Source organism: Scardinius erythrophthalmus (genome assembly GCF_964197995.2).
Source record: "Scardinius erythrophthalmus genome assembly, chromosome: 23".
NCBI lineage: Eukaryota > Metazoa > Chordata > Actinopteri > Cypriniformes > Leuciscidae > Scardinius > Scardinius erythrophthalmus.
Genome location: NC_138243.1, coordinates 14,553,540 through 14,573,574, shown reverse-complemented (window position 1 = coordinate 14,573,574; position 20,035 = coordinate 14,553,540).

Here is a 20,035-nt window from a genome sequence, read left to right as displayed (position 1 = left end):
TACTTGCGTTCTTGAGAATTGGGTCTGAACTTCGACGGTTATGATGACGTAAAACGAGAACACAAGGACGCAAGATCGCTGAAGAACGCATATTGAGAAACACCCAGTGTGTCTGTCCACACTAGACGCGACGCGACTGTGAGACGCCACAACGTCAATCAAAAATCACAGCCAATCAGAACGGCGTGTGGGCGGAGTCTCGCTGCAAGTGCACAGCAGAGAGTAGCCTAATCCAGTGCCGGCCCGAGCCTTTTGGGGGCCCTAAGCAGAATTTGATTTGGGGGCCCCCTCCCACCACGCGGAGTCACCTGTGCTTGACGATTATTGAAACAATGTCACTCTATAATGTTACATTATAAATTAATACAATGAGGTTATGTATTAATACAAAATAAATACTTAATAAAAAATAGATATACTTAAATAAAAATGTTTTAACTTTTTCTTTACTATTTTACTAACTCTTTGAAACTTCTGAAAACAAATTGTCACAAAACATATAGGCCTACAAAAAATAATTTACAAAATATCCTCCAACGTTTTGCAAAACTTTGCAGTTTGAATGATGTCTTGTATGACGGAGTATGTTTTTGTTTACACTGTTCGATCGTGCCCGCGCCTCACACACACACACGCACACACACACACACGTTCCAGCACTGCAATGACATCGCAGCCTGTTCGTTATAGCCGTAATAAAATATAATAATAAAATAGTCAAACTAACATATAAAAAGTACACTGCTCTTTTTAAATAGTCAGTAGTAGCCTACAATTCGTACCATTCAGCGCTGCGTAGCCTAAGCACCGCTCCACTGTGATGTTTCCAAGCACATTTTTGCGCATGTGAAGAGAATGATTTTTTCCCTCGATATTGGATTTCAAGCACATTTTTGCGCATGTGAAGAGAATGATTTTTTCTCTCGATATTGGAACGTGGATGAAGTACAAAGAAGCCTATAATAAAGAATAGTTTGCCATCCAAATCCATCGTGAATGTTGAAACATTTTGATTCTAATGAGAGATACGTGAGCCCGCCGCTTTCACTTTCGCTTTAAATTATTTCGTTTTGGCTTGTTTATAGTTATTTTTTTATTCTTGTTCTGTTCTGAATATCATTAAAATTAAAGGATAAATCATTGATCAAATCAAATTTTTGTGACATGGCTTAATATTACCGTGACTTTGCACACGAATTGTCTATGTACGCGAGGTTATGCGCATGACTCAAACACTGCGCAGACACAGCAGCAGTTGTAGGCAGGTATATTGATCATGAAATCAGAATTTTCTTGTCTTGAATTATTAATCCATTCATTCATTTATGTCATTTGTTTAAGTTAATTAATATGTAAAAAAAAAAAAAAAAAAAAAAAAAACTAGCTTGGGGGCCCCCTGGTGGCGAGGGGGCCCCAAGCAGCCGCTTAGTTCGCTTATGCCTCGGGCCGGCCCTGGCCTAATCTTGACGGCACTCGCATGAAAATGGATAAGTAGCTACATAATCTAATTCACAAATGTTACACCATTTAAAAAATACATAGGCTACTGAGTTACTAAAACAATATTTGTTAAATAATACACTTGTTTGTTAACAATTTTAACGTTCATGTTTCCATTTGTTTAATTTCAAGATCTGAGGTGAATATCCATTGTTCCTTTTACAGCTACAAAGCTGGAGCACTAAATGATATTCAGTCACATTACACGCTTTTAACATTAAATAAAGCACATAAACAGTACCTGAGATTATCATTGCCACACTTTGTGTTTGCTGTTCCAGCGCGACATCGCAGAAAAATAGAAACCGTTTCTAAATTAGAAACGTCGTATGGAAGCTTGTTTCCGCCACAAAATAAAAAAAATAAAAGATAATTGCGACTTTTTATCTCACAATTGCGAGTTTACATCTCGCAATTCTGACTTCATTTCTCAGAATTGCGAGATATAAAGTCAGAATTGCGTGTTTTAAAGTCGCAATTGCGTGTTATAAAGTCAGAATTCTGACTTTTTATCATGCAATTGCGAGATATAAAGTCAGAATTGCGTGTTTTAAAGTCGCAATTGCGTGTTATAAAGTCAGAATTCTGACTTTATATCACGCAATTGGGAGATATAAAGTCAGAATTGCATGATATAAAGTCGCAATTGCGTGTTATAAAGTCAGGATTGTGAGATATAAACTATTCTGAGGTAAAAAAAAAAAAAGTCCGTCTTTTTTTTCCCCTTAGAATTGGACTTTATATCTCACAATTCTGAGAAAAGATGTCAGAATTGCGAGATATAAACTCGCAATTATGTGTTATAAAGTCAGAATTGCGTGATATAAAGTCAGAATTCTGAGATATAAAGTCAGAATTGCGTGATATAAAGTCGCAATTGCGAGAAAAAAAGTCAGAATTCTCACTATATAAGACGCAATTGCGACTTTATATCTCGCAATTCTGACTTTATATCTCAGAATTCTGACTTTATATCACGCAATTCTGACTTTATATCTCAGAATTCTGACTTTATATCACGCAATTCTGACTTTATATCTCGCAATTCTGAGAAATAAAGTCAGAATTGCGAGATGTAAACTCGCAATTGTGAGATAAAAAGTCGCAATTATCTTTTATTTTTTTTATTTTGTGGCGGAAACAAGCTTCCATACGTCGCGTGTCGCGCATAGTTAGGACAAAAACTCTGATTAACATGGAAAAGATACCTTTTATCGCGTGTCGCGGCGTCGCGTCACGTGTAGTTAGGGCACGGTGTAAGGCTTCTCCCGCTCAATTAATCTTGTTAACCACCATATTTATTTACAAATATTTTATATATCCCTTCACAGCATATTTAAATCCCACTTGAATGCTCCTCTACGAGAGGTGTCCAAAATTTATCAAAAATATCTTGGGTTTTTGGGACAAGGTTTTCACACTGACAGCTGTCATTGTAAGACAGTCAGCAACTCCGTTTGTTTGTCCGAGATAGCAACAGTATCTAAAGGGGGGCGGGGCTTACTGATCGGTCAATTGACCCTTCGCAGGGAGTTTGATTGACATGCGATCTGACCAATCATAATCCGCCATCCGCCATTTTTGTCAACAAAGCACGTTCACTGATGTTTATTTGATGCTATAAATTAACTAGAAGGAAGAGATGATCGGTTCACGAGCAGCTTTAACTGAGACTCTACAGCGATCTGTCAGACACATTAAAGAGCCACAAAACTGTATTTATTGTTTAAATTTCTTTAAAAATTGACCAAATTTGAAAGTTGAGACTTTGTTTCATATTAAAAGTAACATGGTCTGTCCTGTCTGTTAGCGCAATGTCAGTGTCCTCTCTGCTCCGCAATGTATTTTTCACTGTGTGAGAGCATGGTGTGGCGTGAGCGGCGTGGCTTGTCAGATATAGCAACAGGACAGCATATGATTTGTATGTGATTCAGGCTATTTTTTATAAGAATAAAGGATGTTTACATTAGAAATTTAAAGCAGGTGTAGCTATTAGCTTATTCTAAATTGCTACAAACAACATATTTCTGCCTCAACATACATCATATCCCCAAAACCCACATTAGATTGCAATCAGAAGTTATTACAAACACTTGATGGCGGTTTAAAGTGAGTTTTGAGTAAAATCGAAGTATTGTCATGTGTAGCCTGATGCTAATTGTAGCTACAATTCACCTTTTACCCAGATTTGATTATATTTCATGATGTACTGTATGTTGTCAAAAGAATTTACGGTTGTAAGAAAATGTTGAAAAAAACATTAAATGATTACTTGCACAGTCAGTATTTGCTGCTTGGAGGTTGTTTCATTAACCAGCTAAGAATGCTTAGTTTCTGTTTAACATAAGAGAGTTGCGCTGTGTCGCAATTCACATCCCGTCCTAAATAGAATTTGAAATTAGAATGGGTGTCCCAAATGGTAGTGTGTTGAAAAGAGTATTCCGGATTAGCTATTTTTTCTGGTTAGAATCCGAAGTACAGATCTGTGCACACTCTAACAGCTAATACTACCCACAACCCATTGCGTGTTGGACGAGGATTCGATTAGAACTACAAACACGAATAAAAAGTGTTCAAAAACTACAAATATTGTGGATGCGCGAGTCCGACGGATATGTAGAGATTTTTAGATAAAGGGGTTTGAGTGATTAGTTATCAGTATATATCCTGACGCAAATATATTTATTTAATGTTATCCACATTATATTTCATCTGCACCAGCATTGTGAACTTTTGTAATGATTTGGTCATTAACTTTTAAATGTATCATTATGCAAATTGTAAACACATGAGGAAAGACCAACGACTGGCAGATAAACAAGCTACATTTCTCTCCGAAACAACAGGAAATTAAATTTAACTGAATGTGGATTTTTTTAACTGTGATGAGATGATTGACAGGGCAGGTTAAACAGTGACGGGATGCACGTAACTAAGCTACAGAGATGTCCATTACAGATGTAATTATGACGAAGTAGTATATGTCCCAAAGCTTGCCTACTTTTCAGCTACACACTCAAAAGTATGTACTTTTTCTTAAAAAACAAAACAGTACATACCTTTAGAGCATAGTATAAGTAGGTCAATTGGGACACAGGCATTCTGTTTGCTTTGACGTTATGTTTTCAGGGTGATTTGAGAGCACAGACAGACCCTTTTTGTTGCACGATTAAACTGGTACCTCTTTTCAATTAAAACACATAAAACATACCAATGGTTGCTAGCTGTTACTTGTAACTTTTGGGATTGTGACTAGTAGCAAATGAACAAATACTAGTATCTAATTAATAGATTAACTAAGCAATAAGTAATAAGAGTTTAGCTCCAAATGTAATTAAATTCACCTGAACCAGATAATCAAGGTCTTCAGAATTACTAGAAACTTCCAGGCAGGTGTTTTGGAGCTAGCTAGAGCTACAGTGGCCCTCCAGGAGCAGACTTTGACACGTGTTAAGAAATAAATGTAAAAACAGCTTGCCACACTCACATTTAACAGCTACTGCAGATTGATTGCAATTCTTAGCACTACCTCCGGTGGCTGTTGCATCCCTTATGTTCACGTTTTCACATACTGACGCTTTGTCTGTACTGAATTTACATTCCGTGCTGCTGCTTTAAGTACTCTCATCCAGCTCTAATTAATTAATCAACATGATTGGGACATGCGCCTCTACGGGGAAACATTTCTCCTGCCTTAAGGATCTGCATCGGCATGACGTCAAAGTGAAACAGTCCTCTTTTCATCTTGCATCATGAGCTCACTGTGACGTGGCAGATGCACTGATGCCACATGTAAACTACTGGTCAGGATTCGATCAAATTGTTTCTAGGTCTGTGTGAGAGAAATTCAGAAAGGTGGTGCCACAATGTATTGTAGTGTACCGTAGTAATGTAGTTTAGGCTATACTTTGGGAATGAATTATAACCAAATTCATGCACCATGGTATGTGCACTAAACACTAGCAAATATCCTGATAGAAACCATGATACATGTCTGTGGTATTACTATGCTGCACTTAACCAACAAGCATGGTTATATCTTATTTTTCATATTGACATTTTAAATGACAGAACTTACTGTAGAGTAGAAATTTACTTTATCATATAGCCTAGACATGATTTATTCTTTATTAATTACGCTATAATTATGTCTTTCATGAGAAAAAAACATAACACACACACACACACACACACACACACACAAAATCAACTTACAGACTCTAATGTTGAAAGCAATAATAAATACCCAGAACCACTAATTATTTCTGTTCCTTTCATTCCTCACCCCTACATATATACACATGCTTGATCTTATAGACACAACTGATAGAATATTTAAAAAATATCTGTAAGAAATTCACCTGTGTGCATGAGTTTTATTTTTATTTTTTGCAGCTGAAGGTTGAAATGCAGCACTTGTCACAGTTCTTATTAGCTTGGATTACAAACTAGTCTAAACAGAGGTGAACTGAAACCCATTTGGACAACAAAATATATTATAGAACATATATGGTTAAATGTCGCCCTCTAGTGAATATGACAGGCTATCATTCATAATACTGATGTGTTGTTAGTCAAATAAAATCGATAGGAATTTAACTATATATTAATAAAATTATATTTAAAAACATGGTCTCAAATATCAAATGGAAGGAACAGCAATATTTACTCACCCTTGTTTTTTTTATAATATAATATAACATAACATAATATCAAATATAATAATATAAATAATAATAATAATAATTAGTTGTCAATAAACAAACAGTGAATTACCAGTTGTTCCAGAAAATAATATAGTTATTGCTGTCTGGAATACAATTGTGGACTATTAGACAATTGGGTCATTGACCAGTCAAATATTTTTTTTGTACACAGACTAACTGAGCAGAATACTTTACCACTATTTTCACCTCTTTCACTGATGAGTGCATGTTAGAATAACTCATTGTCGCCATCTTGTGATTCGCAGCAGTTGTTATGACTACTGCCTGTAGAAGAAAATAGACCATATGGCACCTAGATGCTTGAACCTTAGCAGTCCTAATTAAAGCAATGCAATTAAATTATCGGAAGAACAGCAAATGGGCAAGAGACAAGAAAGAACATTTAAAAGAGTAGATGACATGTTATACTATCTACATATATTATCAAACTAATCCATACAATATACTATAAGTGAATTTTGTAAAAGTATTGTCTTGTTGCTAGGCTAATCATTTGCTATACTAATGGACTATTCTTTCTTAGCAATGTCCATGTATTTATTTAAGTAGTAAAAGGCAAATAATGTAGCCAGCCGGTCATTATCGTAAAATAGCCAGTTTATCTCTTGCCTTTAAATATTCTTATAGCCAGAGGGAAGAACATACTACTTACTACTCATCATTATCACAAAACAGATACAAAGCTTTTACCATTTAAAATCAATTCTACACACATACAAGCATTTGTTAGCTGCTTAAACCACCATAGACAGGCCTACAGCTTGTTTAAACAAGATACAAACAAAGACACAGATCCTTTTTCCCCAGACATGGATCCCATATTTTCCACTCCCTATCTACACACAATGTCTCAAGATCACAAGAATCTCAATATTGGACCTGGAGCTCTTCATGAGTTTGAATGAGACACCAGACAGGGTGCGAGATATGCGTGACAGATAAGAGAAAAGCACTGCTATCTTGTTCAAAGAGTTTATGACCTCATACCCAAAGAAAAAAAAAAAGTTCAAACAGACTTAAGAGGGGTATAATGATGGCAAAACAAACATGCTAGCTTAACAATGGCCCAGCAAATGAAAAAGATAATCATTTATAATGAATGAGAAAGTTGTTTATCTGCCCTCCCTTGCTCATTACATTTAATATATGTGCTAGATTGATTTTTTTAGTCAATTGAAGGTCTTGCTCCACATCACACCATAGGGGTCTCAGTCTGTCTGTGTTCTCCGGAGCTCCGGGTTATTAGAGGAGAGTGAGTCAAGCACCAAGCAACAAACATCAAACAACCTTGATATTATTTAAAGGAACAGTACACTACAAAATATCGTTACTCACCAGCATGTTATTCAAAGTTATTTTTTCCCTTGCTCTTTTCCATATAGCGAACGTGGACGATGACCAGGGGCTGTGAAGCTCCAAAAAGCAAAAACATTATTAAATCATTACAAAAAAGTCCATACAATCCAATAACTATATTTGAGGTCTCCAGAAGCCATGGTCTCATTGTATGAAAAAGAGCAATGTGAACATTTTGATAAATACCTTCTTTTGTGTTACACATTAGAGGCAAACAATATATGTTTGAAACAATATGAGAGTAAACAATTTAATTTTAGCTGAACTATGCCTGGAGCATTTCCCCTGAGGGTGGCGCCGATTCGCAGATCATGCCGAGTGCTCCACTTCTCAGATCTTTCCCTCCAACGCAAATTCTCTTCCCCCTTTTTTTTCCCCACTGTCTTCAAACTCGTCATCCCCCTCTCCGTGTCGAATTCTCTTTTTCTCTCAATATCACTTGAATGACAGCTGTAAGCCTCTTAGGATCTTTTCCTACGAATGTTGGGGCTTTTTTCTCAAAGGAGAGAAAAAGGAGATTCACTCAGTGGGGACATTCACCTCATTTCCCATTCTGTCTTTCATTTTCTCACTCACTTTCACCCTCCCTCTCTCCTATCACTTTGCAATTTAATTGCCATAACAAATATGAGAGAGGATTTATCAGAGGCTGTGAGAACCCAGGTAAGTGGATTCTCTAGCGTCTAACAGAATCTGGATTGAAATGTAACAGAGTATGCATTACCAAATAAAGGGGGGCCAAGGACCACAACAGGACGACTGTCATGCCCTGATGATTATTTGTTGGATAGAAATAAGGTTCTTACATGTAAATAAAATGTACAAATAAAACAATCTGTAACGATTTGTGTAAAGCATAATTAATGTATATTAAGTCAAATAAAACACGAGAGAATGAAAATAAATTCAACTATAAATCTAAATCAGAGGAATGTTCGCTGCACACACATCCTGGTATCAAAACAGTAATGCATTATGAATCCTAATGCACAAGCACACATACTATAGACACACACACATTCGATGAAATCTTTTCCATAACCAAGACAGTAACCAGATAAGAGAAATCTTGTTAAAAGGATTTAAATCTAAGCTGAGAAACTCTGTAGAGCTTACACTTTCTCTTCTCTTTCATCATTCACTGGTCTTGTTAACTGTACTGAAACTCTGATTCTGTATCAGTTTAAGATATCCATGTCCCTCTAGACATGAAAATTCAGTCAAATGCCAGAAACTATGTAATGGCAAAAGCAATCCAATGCAGTTACTTATCAATTAATACAGTCTTATTCACAATAATAGAAGACAAAATTTGGGCATAGTCCGGTTATGCCAATTGGTTTACATGACATACTGTACATAAGCAGAATATGTGCACAGTCTGATAATAAATGGCATATTCTTGAGCATGTAAATGCAATCAGTGAGAATCCCTCAAGCAACTCTGGAGGGGAACTGATGGCTTTGCAGCTGAGGGCACTAACTATGTGATATAGATTAAACAGTAGGCACAAATCAGGTCAAGCTTTAAATTGATTAACTGCAGAGCTAAACAATCCAAATGCAGACCATGCTGGAAATATTAAAGGAAAATTATGATACTGTGGTCTTTCCTTGAGTCAATCATTTTGTTACTGACAAGCACACCTACAACAGCTGTATCTTAATTTATGAGTCTCTCCTGGGAACCCTAGTCAAGATTTTTGAAAACAGAATTAGTTTGTTGTGAACTAAGGGAGTACATGTGACCTTAATCTGAGTTTGGACAGACAGCAGGGTCTTTCTAATGGGCTGGCAGGAGACAGAATGTCTTTTTTTAACAAGGTTTTAATTAGGAGCCTCGGGCTCTTGTAAGGAAGGACTGAGTGTGGAATGAACTGCAGTTTCACAACATTTTCATTCGGCAATTAATTATCACATTCAGTTTGATTAGAGAAAACTCCTTACAGCAAATCTCCTTTACATACAGGTGCAACTTTGTTATGACAGTTGGTAACAGGCACACGCATATACACACACACACACACACACACACACACACACACACACACACACACACACACACACACACACACACACACACACACACACACACACACACACACGTCCAGATTTTCTCAAATTCCAGTAAGTCTCTTTCCCTGGTTTCTTGATTAGTTTCCCCGAGGCTTGTCATTCTCTCCCTCCTTAGTGGCAGCAGCGTAAAGTGAGGGAATACAAACCCTGATGGAACTCGCAGGAGAAATCACAGGCTTTCTAATTACTGCACATCAGTGCCATTTCCTTAGTGCACCAGATGCCCGTCACACTTGCCAAATAAACCAATTCAGAACCCATCAGAGAATCTGTCGGCCCCAAGAGTCCTGATGATTAGAGTCACTGATGAATCATTAAAAAAAAGAATAATCTAAATCAAATGAACGACACGTTGAGTCATCCATCTCATTGATTTATGCAGGTGCCGCTCAGCTGTGATGCTGTAACAAGAGTCACCAGAGGGCAGCAGCAGCATGATGCATTTCATAGCGCCCTGTACATCTATACCTCTCGTTTACTTTCTCTCTTATTCTGTCCCTCTCTCTCACTCTGTCCTAATCCATTGGAAGCTCTGTTTGCTGGAGATAGTCACGCTTTGAGTAAAACTATCAGGAGTGAGGCTGAGAGAAGGGAGAGTAAGGAAGTAGAGAGCGAGTGAGAAAGATTGGGGATGGAGTTGCTCTCCTTAAGGACATGGTTGAGACTGTGTGTCTGCGCTCTGGTCCTGCTGGCTCTGGAAGCTTTGATCTGGTCTGGACTGGCTTTTCCATCCCATCCTCTCTCTCTCTCTCGTTCTAATACGTGTGGATGTGGGATGTTATTTCACACTATCAGCACAAACCAGGCCCTGCTCACTCCACCTCGGGGCCAGATGCATACCATTCGGCACCTCCTGTATTCCATTCTTCCATCTCCCCTAACGCTCCCTCTCTTGCTTCTCTTATTGACCATGCTTAGATGTACATCATTTTTTGTGATTATCCATATTTTGGTAAAGCCTCAATTCCCCCCCAAAAAAGAGATTTACATGTTCCACAGCCATTGAAACATCCTTGTATACATGTATTCAGAATATCCAAAATAAACTTTTCTACTGCTATTCTCTTGTGGAAATACTGGAGAAGCATACTCTTGCCATTTATTAAATATTTTTGAGTAGTTATATGTATTAGTCAACTAATTGTCCTTGACAACAGCACATGATAAAAGTGAAATGCAAAATGTATGCTATGGGGGGCTTCTCAATCTCTTGTTTTCAATACCCTCATTATGTACAAATATTGTACCTGTAAGGGTACATCTTGTCACTGGGGCAGTATCCTCAAAGAAACATCTTTGTACCTTATTTATCTCTAAAAGGTTCATAGGTTATAACAATCAGAATCAGAAAGAGCTTTATTGCCAAGTATATTTGCACACAAAAGGAATTCGTTTTGGTGATATATTTTGTATATATATATATATACAGTGCTATGCATAAGTTTAGACACCCATGCTAAAGTTGACTAAAAAGAGGAATAAAAAATCTTTTGGAAATTGAACTTAATGCCTTAATTAAAAAAAATAGGAAGAATCCAACCTTTAAGGACACCAATTTTCTTTGTGAATGAATAATGTATCGTAAATAAATAAATGTTCTTCCTTAAAATACAGGGTGCATAAGTTTGGACACCCCTATGTTAAATTCCCATAGAGGCAGGCAGATTTTTATTTTTAAAGGCCAGTTACTTCATGGATCCAGGATACTATGCATCCTGATAAAGTTCCCTTGGCCTTTGGAATTAAAATAGACCCACATCATTACACACCCTTCACCATACCTAGAGATTGGCATGGAGTACTTTCCATAAGATCATCTCTCAATGCAAATCAAACCAGCTATTATGCTAACTGAAATAAAACCATGCCAATCTCTAGGTATGGTGATGGCTATGTGATGATGTGGGACTATTTTAACTCCAAAGGCCAAGGGAACTTTATCAGGATGCATAGTATCCTGGATCCATGAAGTAACTGGCCTTTAAAAATAAAAATCTGCCTGCCTCTATGGGAATTTAACATAGGGGTGTCCAAACTTATGCATCCTGTATTTTAAGGAAGAACATTTATTTATTTACGATACATTATTCATTCACAAAGAAAATTGGTGTCCGTAAAGGTTGGATTTTTCCAAAAAAAATTTAATAAGGCATTAAGTTCAATTTCCAAAAGATGATTTTTTTATTCCTCTTTTTAGTCAACTTTAGCATGGGTGTCTAAACTTATGCATAGCACTGTATATAACATAACACAATAGACAAATTTGTATGTACGTGTGTTATATACAAATAAAATGCAATAAAAGAGAGGTAGGGTATTGTCAAATAAATATAAGTGATATTGCACTTATTTATCATTGCACAAAGGGGAGAACATTTAACTGTTCATGAGGTAGATTGCCTGCAGGGGGAAGAAACTTTTCTTGTGCTTGGCTGTTCTGGTGCTTAGTGCTCTGTAGGGTTGGCCAGACAGCAAAGTTCAAAGAGAAGGTGGCTTGGATGGGAGATGTGCAGAGTGGTTTTCTGAGTCCCTTTTCTCACTCTGGATGTATATAGTTCTTGGAGGGTGGGCAGGGGAGCACTAATAATCCTCTCAGCAGTCCGAACCGTCCTCTGTAGTCATCCGATGTCTGATTTAGTAGCTGAGCCAAACCAGACAGGTACTGAAGTGCAAAGAACAGACTCAATGACAGCTGAGTAGAACTGCATCAGCAGTGCCTGTGACAAGTTGAACTTCCTCAGCTGGTGAGGGAAGTACAACCACTGCTGGACTTTTTCACAATGGAGTCTATGTAATTGTCCAACTTCAGGTCCTGAGAAATGGAATATAGCCCAGGAACCTGAATGACTCCACTGTTGCCAAAGTGCTGCTCTTGATGGCGAGTTGGGAGAGTGCTGGGGGGGTTTCTCCTAAAGTCCACAAGCATCTCTATAGTTTTGCAACAGGTCTGTAGTCATTAGGTCTTGTGATTTTGTTTTTCTTTGGGGGGATGGGGTTGATGGCGTTTCAAGCAGGAAGGGACTTCACACAGCTCCAATGATTTGTTAAAGGATCTGTGAGAAAATGAAAGCCAGCTGGAAAGCTTACATTTTTTAGACAGGCTGGTGGAACACTGTCTGGACCGTCTGCTTTCCTTGTCTTCTGACACATTCTCTTCACAGACCCGAAGTGCCGGAGGGGAAGAGTGGGTTTGCTGGAGGTGTTGATGGTTGTGTAAAGAGATCACCAGAGTAGGTGTGAGATGTAAGACTGAGATCTTCAAATCTTGAAGATCGTTGTCCAGTTGTTGATTCAATGCAGAGTTGGGGGATGGTGTCTTGTAGTTTGTAATGTCTTTCAGGCCTTACTCAGCCGTCCAAGTGTCTCAGTTTCACTGTGAACCATGATTTGTTGTTGTTGTTGTTGTTGTTGTATGTTAAATAAGTCATGGTAGGAATGCACATATCCTCACAGAAACTGATGTATGATGGGACAGAATCTATGAGCTCATCCAGACTGGTGGCAGCATGCAGCTTCAAAAAGACTCCAATCAGTGCACTCGAAACAGGCTTGTAATTCCCGCTCTGCTTCGTTGGCCTATCTCTTTACAGTCTTTACTACAGTCTTGGCAGATTTAATTTTATGCCAGTAAGTTGGATGAATATGAACAAAACAGTGATCATGGAGTCCTCAAGCTGCTCTAGGGACAGAGCGATATGCATCTTTTATTGTGGTGTAGCAGTGGTCCAAAAAATTTCTGATTTTGGTGGGGCATGTAATGTGTTGTCTGTATTTTGGCAGTTTGCGGGTGAGGTTTGCTTGATTTAAATCCACAAGAATAATACTAAGAGAGTCTGAGTGTTGTTGCTCTGTGTCTGTGATCTTATCAGCCAGCTGTTGCACCGCTGAACTCACACATGCATGCGCAAGAATGTAAAAACTTACGAGAATGAACGATGAAAACTCCCGCGGCAGTTAATAAAGAGCACTTCTAGATCGGGACAGACTTCTTTATGTGTTCGGGAGAGGAGAAGAAGTTTGTCCATTTTGTTGGGGAGGGAGCGGAGACTCGCTAGATGAATACTAGGCAGCGAAGTTCCAAAGTGGTGCTGTCGGAGCTTGACTAACGCGTCGGCTCTCTTCCAACGCTTGCGCATCTTGGAAAGCTTGAGCTTTGCTGCTACTCCTCTAACTACAATGTCCAGCAAAACATCTGAACAATCAAAAACCGGTAGAAGATTGGATGGTGTGTACTGCAGAATGTTTAGCAGTTCATCCCTGGTAGAAAATCCCTGTATACTGTATATATATAAAAAAAAAACTAAAAACAGGACAAACTAAACAGTAAAACAACTGGAGAGCTCCACACAGAGGCGGCCATCCGCGGCGCCATCTTGAATTATATTTTACTGTTTACTGTTGCTAGCCTCTACTGTTGCTAGCACCGCAAATAATGCACACACATATTTCGCCTATATTTGTAAAGAAAAACTTCCTCTCCCATTCATCATGAAAATAACGTTTTTTTTTCTTTTCTTTGCCTGAAAGATGTCTTTACTCATCCTAATGCAAACATGGTATTTTAGCTAATACTGCCTTGTAGCTGTATAAGCGTGATGACGTGCTTGATTGAAACTTTGACTTCCCGATGGATTTTTTTCTATTGTTAGTTGTTATTCTGTTATATTATAATTACATTTGCTTGTTCATAAATATATACAATTAACCTCACAGCCAATATGTCAAATAAACACTTGGTTTGCACATAGAGTGGTGGGACACATGCACCTAGACATGACCGAAACGTAGCCCTGAATGTCAGCTCTACTAGAAAATCCTGTGAAGGCCTCGTCGAGCTGACTGTCATTGGCACAGATCCTCAAAGACCACAAGAACCAAACAGGTCCTCCGTACAGACCCTATGGCCAGCTTTGGCTCCATACTGGTGTAATGAATCCGATCTTCAAGCAAAAGAAACTGGATAAATATTTGAATGCTACTGATCCCAATCTGAATTGTTATCCAGCATGAATCATAAATCACACTGTGTTCGTTTGTTGGCCAGAGCAGAACTGACCCCCTGACTGAGCCTGGTTTCTCCTAAGGTTTTTTTTTTTTCTCCATTCTGTCACCTGATGGAGTTTGGGTTCCTTGCCACTGTCACCTCTGGCTTGCTTAGTTTAGGGACACTTAATATTCAACAATATTATTCATCTGACTGTGCTGAACTTTTGGGATATTGTAAGTACACAACTGCAGGAAATATATCACACTGTGCAAATGATTTTTTGGATATTTTATTACAAAAATCTTACATACTGTAGCTTTAAATGTATTATTATTTATAACTAATTTAATAATTGATGATCTTTACAACGGAACTGAATCAATATTTAACTTCAGCTGAACAACAGCCGAAATGCATAATTTTCCTGTTATCACTGTAAAGCTGCTTTGAAACAAGCTGTATTGTATTAAGCGCTATAGAAATAAAGATGACTTGACTTGACACCTGTAGCTCACTCTGATTGGATAAAAAGTACGTCTTGGCGAGCTACCTCCAATCAGGCCATGAGCAACTAGTAGATTGCAAGCAACATGTAATAGACCCCTGCACTAGACTCACTACAGATCCTGCCACAGTTGTTATATGACCTCACACTCTGCTGCATCTTTTTTATAAACATAAATTCAACAACAAATAATAATAAATCCAAAAGTAAAAAAATACACCATCTACTCTTAGTGCTTTTTGACTTGGGTGGGACTACACCTAAGCTCCTTAGTTCCTGGACAGTGGCTGTACAGACGCGGAAGCTGTGAAAGATGTGCTCGGTGATGGACATCGCACTGATGGCAACAAAGCGCTCCTCTCAAGCCATTGGCCGATATATGGGATTCATGGTGGTCCTTCACCGGCACCTCTGGTTAACCCTAGCTGACCTGAAGGACTCTGACCGTAAGATGCTCCTTAAATCTTCCCCTCAGGAGAGACCTGCTATCTCAAGTGAACGGCAAGATGCCAACTCCCTAGCCCGGAGTTGTGGAGCCTTCATGCTTGGCAGCTTCAGGGGTCTTAGAGGGCCTAGGCACCCTGCCTTCCCATGTGCTTGATATGCTTGATATACCCCCGTTCTCGCCCTTGGCAACTATAGCTGTTAGGAAGCTTTCTCTCAAAACTGCTTTGCTTCTCGCCCTTGCTTCGGCTAAGCTCATAGGAGATTTACACGCGTTCTCGGAGGACAGCGATTGAATTAGCTTCGGACCCGGTGACTACAGTGTCACTCTCTGGCCGAGACAGGGTTACGTGCCTAAGTCTCTTTCTACTTCCTTTAAAGTGCCCCTATTATGCTATTTTGAAGTTTCCTAATGTTGTTTTGGAGTCTCCTACAACAGGTTTACATGCTTCAAACTGTTTCATTTTCTCATAATATACATTTGCACATCACCACATTTTTCAATGATTCTCAAATGACTCGTCAGATGAATCAGTCTCTCTAAATCCCTCCTTTCTGCGAGCTACTCTGCTCTGACTGGCCAGACAGCCCAGTCTGTTGTGATTGGTCTACCGCGTACAGCGCGCGTCGAAAACAAAAACGCATAACTGAACTGAACGTCAACTCTGCCCTGAAGCTTTATTACAGCTCAACGATTGCACACCGCAAACTAAAGACAGAAACGAACAATGACGTCAATTTTACCATATCAATCCAAGCACGAGTCCGATGATGAAACACTGGAAGAACTAGTCATTCAACCCGAACCTCCATTGCAAGGACGACTCGAGCAGGACGTTTCAGTGATGCACTACTCAGTTTGAGGTACATTATGAGATGTTGCAACTGTAATTCCTCACCATCAGCATTAACAAGTGTATGTCCATTAGGGGTGGAGCCGAACCCGAATACGGTATTCGGAAAGGCACAAATAACGTGTTTTTTACGAATACTTATTTCGAACAAATACTTTTTAAAATATTTGTATTCGGGAACAAGAAAAACTTTATATCAAAAAGCTGCGTTTCCTCATGAGACCGCAGTGCAGAGTGAGTGAGTGAGTGAGTGAGTAAAAGAGGTGACTGACACCTCTCAAACCCGGTAGTTGATGCGCGTGCATGCCCGAGCCACGAAGCGCGTGCCGTTGCGTCCTCTTCATAGTTCATAAGCGCTGAGACATAGCGACTGGCGGTGCTGCTGATGTGGTGGCTGTAAATCCACTTGTTGATAAGAAAGGAGGAAAGAGCCACATATGGAAATATTTTGGATTAGGCTAATATCACGTTGTCATAAGGGGCCGTTCACATAGCGCGGTTTTTGCGCGTGCAGATTTCAAATGTAGGCGCGCTCGTTTTTCCAGGCGCGCCTATGGTTGCATAGCAACGACAGACGCAGGTTTAAAAAGCCCTTTTAAAATTAAATATGAATGCAGTTTTGGATCAAATAAAAGTACAGTCAAGTCAAATAAAACACGTTTTATCTCCTGTATAGTTTGGTAACAAAGATACCATTCATTAACATTACTTAATGCTTTATTAAACATCAACACATTGAGCGAACAATATATTTTTACAACATTAATTAATGTTTGTGAATGTTATTTATTACAAACATTCGATTGGTCATGTTTGTTCACTTCATTCATTGTGCATTAAATAATGTTAACAGAAATAATGTTAACTTTTAATTTTAAAAATGTATTTTTAAATTAACCCAAGGAGAATAATTGCGACAGTATAATTGTTTATTGTTAGGTCACTTTATCTTATGTTATCTAACAAATGGAATCTTATTGTAAAGTGTTTTTAATACTACAGTTTCCATCTTTTGTAATCTAAATTAAGCTTTGGTACCAAAATAGGTACAGAGAACCGTGGATTTTCACTGGTAGCCTATACCGAATACTGAAATTTTGGTATCGTGACAACACTAGTAGCTCTGTTAGCTCGGTAATTTAGACAATAGGCTGTTGACAGAGTAACGTTAACGTAGGTAATGGCTGTTATGTTTTTTTTCTTTTCAATGACGTTCCTTGTTACATGTTCATTGCTTGATTTATGGAAAAACATCAACCAATATTGCATATCCATAATTATTATAATGGATATAATTAAAGAATACTTACACTATAACGTAAATTAGAAGTGTAACGCAAAAAAAAAAAGATTTTTACGCCTATTTTGAATTTTACTCGAATACAAATACAAATACAAATACAAATACTTTTCCCCCCTCAACAAATACAAATACAGATACAAATACCGGCTGCTTTGCACACCCCTAATGTCCATCAACAAGCCGATTATTTTACTTATTTATTTACCGAGTATTTTTCTAATTTATTGTGGTGAACATGTGGGAACTGAATCAATAACAGTGTATACATTAGCCAAGCTCTACCGTGAATGAATGTAACATAAACGTTGGTAAAACAAATCTTGCTCCATCCTTTATCCTTTACTCAAATTAGTAAGAACGAAAGACAATCTGTATTAATAGACAGTTTTAGGTAATAGTGGCCCACGACTGATTAGCAGAAGTATTTCAGTAAGACAGTAATAAGGTGAGTTAGCCAGTCAGCAGGACACCTACACAATATAAAACTCAAAACAAAGTATTTTAAACATTGATAGAAAATATATAAATCAATAATTAGTCATACTTACAGGTTGTGATTCTGAGAAGCAAGCTAGTCCAAATGAACTGACCCATCTTTCAAGAGTAAGTGTTTTGCAAATTCTGTATTGAACTCCGAGATTTGAGAACCAGTTGTCAGTAAAATGAAGGGAACACAGCAAAAGTTTAGGATTATACTGCTGTGGTATCGTTGTAAAGATGAATTTTAACCACTGATTCTTCACATGTTCGTCCTTGGGCAGTGAAAAAAAACTGGCTTTACCTTTACATTGTAGAGCACAGCGTTTTCTCGACATGATGCTATCCAGTATCCACAGGAATCAGCTGCAGTGTTTGAGGGGGTTCAAGTTTTCCCTGGTGTCTGCGTGCGCAATAAGTTGGCGGTCAATATACTAATGTTTCATCTTGACGTCACAATGAAACGGCTTAGGATTCATTTGAAAAATTATTAATTTCATTGACTCAGAGTCGACTCTTACTTTTGAAAGACAATAACTTTATATATGGTGCACTTTCAGATTTAAAATTTGCAGGATGTTTTCATTCACTTAGAGCTAAGTTATACACTACATGAAAGTTAATTTTCAAAAATCCATAATAGGGGCACTTTAAAGTACAGGTAATTTCTCTACCCGCCTTGTCTTCTGAGCCGTCAACCTCGCAGGATGCTGACGTTCAGAGAGCTAGTTCTCGGTGGACCGTGATTGAATTCGCTTTGGACCCGGTGACTGCAGTGTCACTCTCCGGCCAAGACAGGGTTGAGTGCCTAAGTCTCGTTCTACTTCTTTTAAAACAGGTCATTTCTCTACCCACCTTGTCTTCTTAGCAGTCAACCTCTCAGGACGCTGACGCTCAGAGAGCTGTTCAATATAAAGCTGTACAATATAAAACTCAAAACAAAGTATTTTGAACACTGGTAGAAAATATATGAATCAATAATTAGTCATACTTACAGGTTGTGATTCTGAGAAGCAAGCTAGTCCAAATGAACTGACCCATCTTTCAAGAGTAAGTGTTTTGCAAATTCTGTATTGAACTCCGAGATTTGAGAACCAGTTGTCAGTAAAATGAAGGGAACACAGCAAAAGTTTAGGATTATACTGCTGTGGTATCGTTGTAAAGATGAATTTTAACCACTGATTCTTCACATGTCAGTCCTTGGGCAGTGAAAAAAAACTGGCTTTACCTTCACATTGTAGAGCACAGCGTTTTCTCGACCGCTTGGCCGCTTTTCGACAGTCGGACCAGCTCTTTGTGTGCTACATTGGCTGTACTAAAGGAAGCAGAGGCTTTCTCACAGGATAGCGGAGACTATCGCTTTGGCTTATGTGAGTCAGGGACAGGTATGCCCTCTCAGCATCAGAGCTCACTCGACGAGGGCTATCGCCTCTTCAAGGGCCTGGTCTAAAGGCATGTCTGTTTGGGATATATGGTTCGGGGCTGGCTGGTCTTCAAAGAAAACTTTCGCCAGGTTTTACAAGTTGGATGTGCCGTCCTTGGCGTCTCAAGTGCTTTCGGTAAGTGAATAACCTCACTTATTGCTTGGGTTTTCTTGCTAAGACTGCTTCTGGTCACAGTTTGTTACAGTTTCGGCTGTTGACACTGTGTATGCCCATGTACATTCATATGTGCTAACTGTTGTTGTTCTGCCCTGTATTCAGTGCAGCCCGCTCGCTTGAGCTGATATGCTAATTTTGGTGTACCCGAGCTGGCACCTATCTGCTGAGAGCACTCCTAGAGGTGTTGCTATTGGTTGAATTGTGT